General features: G+C 43.7%; 1 long non-coding RNA gene across 3 annotated transcripts; it reads left to right on the top strand.

The window, feature by feature from the left end:
• Window positions 1-303: 303 nt before the first annotated feature.
• Window positions 304-10731, top strand: LOC104914234. Of its 3 annotated transcripts, XR_002121447.1 has the most exons (5): window positions 304-567; window positions 2320-2378; window positions 6145-6266; window positions 9655-9800; window positions 9900-10731. It is a non-coding gene; the product is annotated as an uncharacterized LOC104914234 (long non-coding RNA). The 3 variants fall into 3 exon arrangements; XR_795896.2 differs by lacking the exon at window positions 2320-2378 and having other exon boundaries at window positions 318-567; XR_795897.2 differs by lacking the exons at window positions 2320-2378; window positions 6145-6266 and having other exon boundaries at window positions 341-567.
• Window positions 10732-10762: the final 31 nt, after the last annotated feature.

Below are 10762 nucleotides of genomic sequence, written 5' to 3'. Positions count from 1 at the left end.
CAGACCAGGCTGCCCGGAGCCACATCCAGCCTGGCCTTGAATACATCCTTAGAGATGGGGCGTGAAGCTAAGAGCAAAGCCAAGTGCTGGCAAGGGAGAGGGCTGAGAGAAGGGGCACCACAGCCAGAGATAGTACTAAGAGCACTGAAAGCCACAGCTGCCAGCACAGCCCATAGCAGAACGTGACAGCAGGGGTAAAGAGCAGTTTGCTCCTGCATTAGCCATAAGGAACCGATGCTCAGTGCGTTATCAGCCCCACCTGTGGCTTATTATGGTCTCACCTGTTTCAGCAGTGAACCCTTAGAGATAGGGGGGGGTCTGTAACGAACGCCCACCTCCAACCCCCACCACTGACTGCGTGCCCCACATCTGAGCCAGCCGAGCTCCACCTGAGCCTCTCCCGCAGCCCCCGCCCCCCACAGCTGCGCTCGCACCGCAGGTGCGGCCATTAATGACCGTTAATGACCGCTGACGACCATTAAAGGCCGTGAATTCTCACTGACGCCCCCCGGTAGCCTTCAGAGATGCGCGGCGTTGCGGGAGCTCGCGGAGTGCTGCGGACCGCAGGTAAGCGGCTTTTGTTTAAAAGCGCGTTTAGTGCTCATCTTTTTTAAGTGGATTTGCTGAATACTGCTGAGCGTGGGGGTCTTTTCAGTGGTGTTTGAGGGTCGAGAACTTCGCGTCGTGAAAACTTTGCTTGTCAGGCAGTGCGGGTGTGTATTGGAGAGTGAGGAGACGAGGGTGGCGTTGGGGGTTTTTGCTGTGCGATCTGAGCAGTTAAGAGGTTCCGAATGGAGCCTTTAAAGCAATTAGCAGAGTGGCAAAAGTGCGTTAAAGCAGTTCTGGGGTGGAGAAACTGTTGTTAACGTCAGAAATAAACCCTGAATCGCACGCGCGAAAGCTTTAATAGAGCAATAACACTCCGGTAGATAACAGAGAAAAAGACTTTGCAAGCGATGCCGAGCTGTGAGTGCTTCGAGGACCCCCAAAGAGGCGGAGTTGGGCGGTTGGGGGTCAGCGCTTACAACGTAGCTCCGCGCCCTCCTCCGGGTTGCAATGATTCGGTGCTGCCGGGAGGGGGCGTTGTTCCGTTGCTCGCATTGCAGCGCTCAGCGGCGCGCGGTCCGTACAGCGCCTTTCTCTCGTGCTGATTCTGCACCGATGCAACAGGCAGATACGTTCGGTTGTTGCTGTATCCCTACCTGCGGCTTTCATTCTTATGGGAATGAGCTTGCTGGGGTGTTATTCGTGTAGAAGTGACCGGCGTGATTTGTGTTTTTGTGGCGTCTGTTTTAATAACTTGTGTTGGATGCAGTGTTCAGAGCTGCTCTGTTAGGTTTCTTCCCACCCTGAACATTTAGATAATCCTGGTTGTTTTGATCTGATTAAATTCCTTAGAATTGCTTAAGATTAAAAGCCATGACTGAGGAAATATTTGTATGAAGCCTAGGAAACATTTTAGGCCTCTATATGAGGTGGCTTGTAACGATGCCACGCTGCTTGGATATTAAAGCATTAAGTATAAAAAAGGTGATCTGTGTAGATGAAGTGCTATGGTAACTTTTCATATGCTGGAATAAAGATGAAGATAAAGAGATGCTACTAAAAGTTATTCGAATTGCCCTTGAGCCATACAGTGTGATTTAATTCTGAGATCGTAAAGGGAAAATCCTCCTTGAGGCATGCCCATGGTAAGGAATGGAAAGAGAAGTAATCCTACTGGTGAGGGGCTGAGGATGGGAGCTGAGCCACAGCTGAAATTCCTGGGGCAGTGAGTGGGAAGAGGGAAGGGTGTTTGCTCCCATTGCTTGCCATCCCATGGTGCGTTATCCTGCCCCACATGTTGGCTCATTCCCTGTGCAGTTCCTGTTAGCTCCTGTGTTTGGTAGGGAGGAAATCCTGCTGGCATCTGGCTGAAAGTGAATGGTAGGAAGACAAGAAGGGAGCTGAGGCCCTTCCCCAGATGCCAATAGGACAGCAAATCAATATTCTTCTCATTCAAAGAGCAGAATGAGAAGAGCTTAGAGTGAAACTAATGGGAGGACCAGGGAAGAAAAGCCTCAACTGTTGTTGCCATGACAAATAATGACAAAAAATGACTGAAGCGTTTTAAAGGTAATGTTGCAATAAAAAATATCCTGTGGGTTGCTTGGTTATAATTGGGCTGTTGGAGCTCTGTGGGGCTGAGTGGGAACTTTGCAGGATGCACAAACAGTGGGAGAGCTGGGTGATGCACACAGGGGGCAATAAAGCTCTTATGGAAAGGCCTCAAATTGAATTCTTATGGGAGCTTTTTTTCTTCCTTTCTATTGTTTTTAGTAAAAATTCCTGCTCGGCGGAGGGTTGGACTGCAGGCTGATCACTCAGCATTTCTAAAGGTGATTTCTGTGGGTGTGAACGTGTTTTCTTTCCCTCCCATTCATCCCAATGAATTTTAGATGTAGTCAATGTGGAGCCTTTCTCTTAAGGTCTGATAACTTATTTCCAGACTCTCATCTTAATTTGTGACACTGTGAGCACACAAAGAGCATCAAGTTTGGTTTTGCTTTCTGAGGAGCATTCTGAGATGGGTTCTTATTGCTCCTTGAGACAATATACAAAATAAATAGGAAGGCAGCCAACTACTTGTCTGATTCCCCACCCAGAAATGCCATCTCCTATTTTGCTTCCCCTCCCCCCCCCCGTTTTGAAGAACTGAGAGCTTTGAAATAGATCTTCATACTTAAGCTTCTGTATGCTGCTGTGTCTGCATGTGTGTCAGTGCTCTGTGGGTGGGTCTGCTGCAACCTGAGGGTTGGGAGGATGCAGAAAGAGCTCAGTTGTGTGGTGCTCAAGCTGTGATGAGGCTGGTTTCTATGTTAATCGGCACAACTGCTTCACTGCAATTCACCTCCACAATATAAAGCCAAAGCAACATAGCAGATTTATTTTTTATTTGTGAACGTACAAGCAATGGCCGGAACAGAAACGTAAAGGAAATGAAGTAAAGCAAAGGTGTGAATGTGTGTATGGGGAACTGCAGGTGTCCAAACTGCTGTGGTTTTGGAACTACAGGCTTTCAAAAGTTCCTCAGCTCTTGGTATTGTTTTGCTATGTGCTCTTTGTTGTGCTTTGGGTCCGCTAATCTGCTGAACTTTATGACCCCATGGTGCTGAGAGTGGTGTCAGTACAGCTGAATTTGGTTGTCCAAATACAAAGATGGTCGGCAGAGGTCGGCCCAAATCAAATCCCTGTTGATAAGATATCAGGTAAGATATCAATCTGAAGTCAGAATTCACTGCTGGTGCTCGTAACAGTGTAAAACAACTGAGACCTCAGGGGAGTTGATATCTGTATGGAACACCAATTGGGAGCTGTTTGAATAGCTTCCCTACTGAGATTTGCTGTAATAAGATGGGCCAAACTTGCATGTAAAATTTCCAAGAAGGATTTTGATTTGCTTTTCCAGGACTTTGGAATGGAATTGACTGCTATAGCTTGATTAAATTCCTTCTCGTTCATTAAATTGCTTCCTCACTGAATGGTGTATCTGGAATAGAAAATGAATTGTCTACGGATCCTGGGATGGGATGTTGGTGGTTTCAGAGGAGACAGTACTTGGTTCAGTGTGACAAAGGCACTGATGGTGAATCTCTTGGTGTGTTCAACAGAAAATAAACCCATGTGGTTTTGGGATTCTTCTCTTCTTCAGTCATTCAAAAGAGATTGCAAAAAAAAAAAAAAAAGACTGCAGGCTCCTCATGTTACCATGCTGGGTCTTTGGTGTTGTGCAGATGCTGGTTGCCTACAGTTCTGTTTGTTTTCAAAGGCTCTTTGAATGACTTAGTACCATTTTTCAATGCAAAAATAATCCTGTAATATAGGAAGTGTATAATTTCTAATAGTCGTCCTTCTCCCATTGGCCTGTAATGACCACAGACTGTCAGAGTGCAATAATTCCAACAGGGAGTGACTTCACACCAATAATAGTATATGCGAAGGCATCAAACATTCATGGCTGTACCTGAGGCTTTTTAGTCCATAAACCTTCTTTGAACTCAAGTAATAGAGTTATCAAAAAGATAGAGCGTAGAGCAACTGTTCATCATAAATGTGCTGTATTCATAGACTTTCCTGAAATGCAGTGTGGAGTACAGTGGTGTAATTTGGTGTATAATAGAATAACCAATACCCAACAGACCCACGCTTTCTGGTCTTTCTCTCATTGTGCTTTAACCCAGCTAAATGCTGTATTGCTCTCACCCTCACGTTGAGAGGGACGGATTCTGATGTAGTTGACACCAAATGATTGTTAGAATGAGAGAAGGGACCCGTAAGGATCATTGAGTCCCAACTCCTGGCCCTGTGCAGGACCACCCCAAAATCAGACTGTAGAGAGCATTGCCTGGTAGTCAGCGTGATGTGACTGCTGGTCCTGTCTCTGTGCAGTCTATTATATACAAATATTTCCTTCTGGGGACACTTAGAACTATAATAATCACCTTAATATATTCTTGGGAGGGGAACTGTATTCATTTGAAGGAGAAGGTGGTCTTGGCACCCTATTTGTGTGCTTAATATTCAGTTAACACCAAGGGCATCCTCTCGGGTGTATCAAGTGCACTGTGCACGTGGGATTCAGCTGTGTTCAGAGCCTGGCTCTGAGGTCTTTGCAGCCATTCAGTGTTCAGCTTTTCACATCTGGAGAGTGGTTTGAAAGCACTTTGGTTAACAGGCGCTGCTCAAAGCCTTGTTTGGGTGCTGGGGAACTGGGAGCCTTGCTGTTCCACGTCACTTACACACAACAAGAGGCTGCTCTGTGTACTCCCACATGTCAGTTGTGCTGCTGCCTGTGGATTGCATTAAATATTTCGCCCTATGCCTGTCTAAACTTCTAAGCCTTACAGCTGTAGACTGCACGTGTGAATAATGTATGAAAAACATTGTATGGATTTTAAGTCTTACCCTTTTAGCATCTGCCTTTTCATCTCTGAATGTTCCTTGTGTATTACACGGCTGTGATAAATCAGCTATTTAGTGAATTGGTTATGGTGGATTTTCAGGGGGAAGCTGAAGTAGCTGTTACGCAAACATGCAAAACTTTGCTGGTAACAAACTAGAAAAAAAGGCTAATTAGTGTAATTACTGTCATTATGATTCTAATTTAACTGCATGGACTTGTACTGCAGCAACATCAGAGCTGTCACATTTGCAAACTGTGTAATTATACACATTAAGTTCTGTCTCTGTTGCATCCAATATATAAAATGTTACCTTAAATTGCTCCAAAAAAGTCAAAATGTCACTAAAGGTCTGCCTTGATTTTTCTTGATTTTTTTTTCTTCTAATTACCACTGAAAGGTGAAACAAAAAGCACTTCCACATAAATCTTTTAGAAATTGAGTGTATTTTTAATAGATGCTGAGCTGAAAACAACAAATCAGAGTGTACACGTGTGTGCATTTATAAATCTCATTGCCTCATTCTGATAGCACAGATCTTCACTCAGGTGTCAGAAATCCTTTGTAACTGAAAGTTTCATAGTCAGAGCTCTCAGCCTGGCTATTAGGGAGCAGCTTTCTCTTCACTCCATCTTCATAGAAGAACCTGGGTTGAAAAGGACCACAATAATCCTCTTGTTTCAACCCCCTGCTATGTGCAGGGTTGCCAACCACTAAACCAGGCTGCCCAGAGCCACATCCAGCCTTATAAATCATATATATATATATATATATATATATATATATATGTATCTATCTATACATTCCAGACTCACTCCAGCAAGAATGTTTTTTTCAGCAGTTGTTGGGACTTGAAGCTGTGGAGTTTTGTTCCTTTTCCCAAATAAGCAGCTTCCTAAACTGGTCTTGAAGAGTCATCTAATGACTGTGGATAACCTGTTAGTTCTTTTTAATCTGAACTGAGTTACTTCAGCCACCCACACAACGCTGCCTCACAGACCATCAGCGTGCTGAAATTATGATTCAGTGCCTTTAATGATCAGGATATTAAGTATAATGGTAATTTTAAATAACGCATTTTGTTGCCAGGGGTTTAGTTTTGCAAAGCTTGGAAATTCTGCTCAGGCTGGCCAGAACTGGTGCTGCTGTTACTGTATGGGCAGAGCACCTCTCAGTGTGGTTTTGTTGCCTTTCTGATGTGCAGTGAGAGCTTCAAGCAAAACGGATACAGAGTTCTCCACCTCAGCCCAAAACCATCTGCAGAATGCAGTGCCAGTTCATTTCTCCGGCAGCATTTGGTCTTTGGTGCTGCGTGCCTTTCAGAAGGTGGGTCTGTATTTATCACCCATGGGTGTAAAAGCGAGTGCAGATTTGGTGCTGCGTCTCTTTTCAGCTTGTCTTCTGTTCCTGCACGACGTGCTCATTCATCTCACAACAAACAGAACTTAGCACAGGACCTCAAAGCAAAATCCTTCCAAGCTTTGAAGCTGTTAGGAGTCTTGAACCCGTGATTATAGCTCTCACAGAATGAAAAGATGAATAGGAACAAATACAAGTCTTGATGTGATCCAAATCCAGTTTTGATTTTGAGCTCTCTCACTTAATTCCTTGAGATCCTGAGATGCTGCACAGCCCTTCCGAGCCCCCAGCCCTCCTTCCAGACTGAGTGCATCCTCTGAGAGTCCTCACTTAATATGGATTTATGCTTCTGGAGCACTCCTGACAGTTTGTTTTCTCCCCCCCTTCTACATAAAAAATGACTTGCTTTTGTACTGTTCAGCACTGTGATGAATATTTATCCAGGGGGTTTATTTTTGTTATTCTAAATCTGCCTGCATCCTTTGTAAGAAGAAAAATGGGAAATAATTAATCTCTTTGTTAATCTTGATATTTGCATGGAACAAGTGAAACAAGCTCTTCAAACCACTTGCTCCACTCTTTAGAAGTATTTACTCTGCAGTTCAGAGGGAAACTTGAGGGCTTATTTATTTATTTCTATCATTTGGGATTCAATATACGCAGTGGGAGGTGAATTTCCTGGTCCTCAGTGGGGTGTATGTGATTCACTGCTCGGTTGGAAGATGATTTCAAAAAGTAACTGTAGGAGAGGAGTGGGAAGCAACCAAATCTGAACAGGCAGCTCATGTAATAAAGATGTGGATCAGCTCTCCAAACACAGCAGGCTGAGGGAGCACCCCAACGCATGCTTCAGCTGCAGCCTGCTGCTCTGAGCCTGCACAGTGCTGCTGCCAGAAGGGATTGGGCACCCAAGAGGATGATCTGGGCTGTCTTAATGAGATGTGAGTTGCAGGATGAGCCCCCTGATTCCCTTGGAGATTTATCTGTGGTGGCCGAAGGCTGTGGTGAACTGATAGCTAAATGTCATAGAATGGCCTGGGTTGAGAAGGAGCACAATGCTCATCCAGTTCCAACCCCCTGCTATGTGCAGGGTCACCAACCAGCAAACCAGGCTGCCCAGAGCCACATCCAGTATGGCTTAAATACCTCCAGGGATGGGGCATCCACAGCCTCCTTGGGCAACCTGTTCCACATCTGCATGGTTAAGTGTAAGAGTAAGACCTCAATTTTTTTTTGATATGAAAACCTTATGATAACATTACTGGCCCGGATTTCATGCATACCACTGGGTGTGAGACTTTTATCTGCCTTGTGAAATTATCCCAGCCCCTTTCTTTGTGCTGCAGGGAAGGGGCGGAATGATGGAGCAGCTGTGCTCTGCGCACTGCTGTCCTCCTTTGGGATGGGAGGGCTATGGGTGCATCTCCACGTTGGAACCACAGCCTTGTAGGATGTCAGTGCTGCAGCTAGAAGCTGTTCCTTGTGCCCACGATACAGATCAGATGTATGAAAGTGACTGTTTCTCCCAGCTTGTATGCAGCTGTTACACGCTTGGCCTTCACTGATGTGAAGATAAAATCGAAATTTCTTCAGCCTTGTGCAGCATTCCATAATGTATTGCTCAGCAACGCAGGTGGAATATGGGGAAAATGTATCTTGTCCTGTAGGTCAGGATACATTGAACTGTTGAATACAAATATACTCATTTCACTTGCATTTGCTCCACATGGAAGTAGCATACCAGCCCTGTCCAGAGTAAGATCCAGTTGTCTAGAATAAAACTGCATATATTACAATTCTAATAAATCTATTTTCATTTTCCTCGAAGAAATCCATGTTGGATGGCTGTAGTAGCAGTCTGATTCTGAGTTCTGACCCCAAATCAGGCATTGCAGCTTCCTTTCCTGGGCTTTCGTTGTTGCTGTTGGTTACTTATTTACATTGGCCTTCAGCAGGATAGGAAGGAAAGGATCTGTATTCTGTGTACATCACTAAGCTTGGTATTACCATGAGAACAAAACCCTTTTTCCTTGTGTTGGTCTCACTGTTTTTAGTGTCCAGATGTGTTAAAAGTATTAGCAAGCGTTTGCTTTGCGTTCTGCTGTTGCAGTTTGGCTTGTAGAGGCAGATTATTTCAGATCCATTCTCAGAGGTTCTCAGTGCATACTGCATAATCCGAAATCCCCTCATGAGATGAAGTTGCAGTTGGAGAGCATGTAAACTATAATATCTGTCTTGGAGAAAGTGGCAGGAATACACTGCTACTGCTGACCTATAGCTCGTGGTTGGTTATAATTGGGCTGGTTGGTTATAATTGCTTTCTACTGCTAGATTAACACACCGTGTAGAAATAGATGTTAACTTCTACAAAGTAGAGAAAGTATTTTAACGTGTCCTATGACCCAGACAAGGTTCCATACTGCCTTATAACAAATACTGTCAGTTCTACCAGGAAATCTCACCCAACCTCCAGCGAATGGTGAAGGTCTTGTTGCCTTCAATGGATTCCAGCAGAAGAGAGGTGTGGTGGGGTGATGGGTTCAGTCTTCCTGTGCTGGGTGACCCCAGTGGGCAGCAGTCTGCTCACTTAACAGTGCAGTATGATTGGTAGGTACAGTAACAATTGTTTTTTAAGCCACATCCTTTACATAAAAACTTGCAAACCGAAGTCTGGTGTTTGACTTCAAAAGGCTTGAAATGAGGATGGGCTTGGCCCTCCATCTGGAAAGTAAATTGGAGCAATATTGGATCTTTGTTGGAAATGGTAACCCTGCTTTGAAGGCTCCTGTTTATGAAAGGCACTTTGAAGGTATTCATTCTGTCTGAAATGAATTCATGCTATTCAATCTGCCACTCAGAATAAGAAATAATAGCAGTCAGTCACGATTGCTGTCATCTATCAACAGTTCATTACGTAGCAGTTAGAGGATACAGCATTTGTGAAAAACATCGCTGCATGCACCTTGAAAAGAAAAAAGGCAGCAGCTTCATGTATAAAGACGTTCAGCCTGCTTCTCTACAAAGCTGGGTGACATTTCAAATGTTTTTAATCAAGTGATGCTGCTGATACGCTGAACAGGCAACAAAGTGGTGGGAAATGATGCTACTCCAAGGGATCTTCTTGCCCTGGTGGAAGATCAGTCTAATTCTGCACCATCTTCTGCTCCATATGCTGATATTCTGCTATATGTAGTGACTCATACCAGTATAGGGTAGATGTGGGACATGTATGGAACAGTGTTTCATTTCAGTTCTTCCCCTAATAAGATGCAATTGATATTCCTAGAGTAATTTTCTTTAGGAGCTCATCTCTTCAGCCAAATTATTGATCTGTTTCTCCTGCTTTTTGTCTCAGGAATGCAGCAAAATTCACTCTGTGTGCAGAGATGGAAGCTGCCCATTCGTCTCTGGGATTTATTTACAATGGAAGTTGGATTCTTTCCCTTGCTAAAATGATCTCCTGCTGGTCTGAGGGTTTATGTGGATGGGAACCAACAAAAGGTTGAGTAATTACCTCTTGGACAATGGCACTGAGTGTCAAAGGTTAACCAAAAGGCTGTGTGTCTCACTAAATCCAGGTATTTTTATTTGTTCTTGCAGTGCCACAATCTACTCAGGAGGAACACAGATAATAAGAGGACCCACCTTATAACAGCAACTTTATGCACTGATGTTCCTTATCTACAGATAATTTAGGATAGTTCTGGTGCTGTTTAGGTAGGGTTGATTCATGGGTATGATGGGACTGATAACTACATAGAAAAGACTCTTAAGAAGCTGCATGTAGTGCTTATGTCGTGATTTTAATTGGTGTATCTTAAAGAGCAAGATTGCTATTGCTGTTATCACTCTGCAGGTGGAAACTAAGGGCAATTGCTGGGTCTGACTTGATACTTTCTTTTGCAATTAGTCAAGAAACATCCTCTAAAACAGAACAGTAACTTGGAAGGTGTAAGGTACAGTTCTGTGTGCTTAAATGGGGTTTGTAATAAGGTTTTGATTCCTTTGCCTTATATTGAAGAATGTAGAAGGCACTGACATACAAGTGAGAATGGACACCTGAGCTGGGGGTATTTCTCCTTGATCTCTGAAGAGTAATTGAGTTAATAACTAGTTAACCACTTGCTGATGTGTAATTTTCTCATTTATACAAGTAAATTGTAATTAACGCATATGGCCTACAGATACATGCAAGGCGAAAAAAAAAATCTCGCTCTTTTCCCAAGTATGGATGGATTAAAATGTCCTGTTTTCTGGGAATTACATTTTAATGAACTCTAATATGCACAGATCCCATTAATGAAGGCTGTTTTTTTTATTTTTTTAATCAGCTCTTCTAATTATGAGGATCAGCTTGAAGCAAAAGCACTTGAAAAGCTTTGTGTAGAAGGGGTGGCAGGGAATCCTCCCAACTGTATTTAAAAATAAAAGCCTTAGGAAACATTCTGGGTTTTTTTGGGTTG

Source organism: Meleagris gallopavo, chromosome 24 (assembly GCF_000146605.3).
Source record: "Meleagris gallopavo isolate NT-WF06-2002-E0010 breed Aviagen turkey brand Nicholas breeding stock chromosome 24, Turkey_5.1, whole genome shotgun sequence".
NCBI classification, from domain to species: Eukaryota; Metazoa; Chordata; class Aves; order Galliformes; family Phasianidae; genus Meleagris; species Meleagris gallopavo.
The sequence above is the reverse complement of the archived record's forward strand: the minus strand, read 5'-3'. Positions and strand labels throughout refer to the sequence as shown.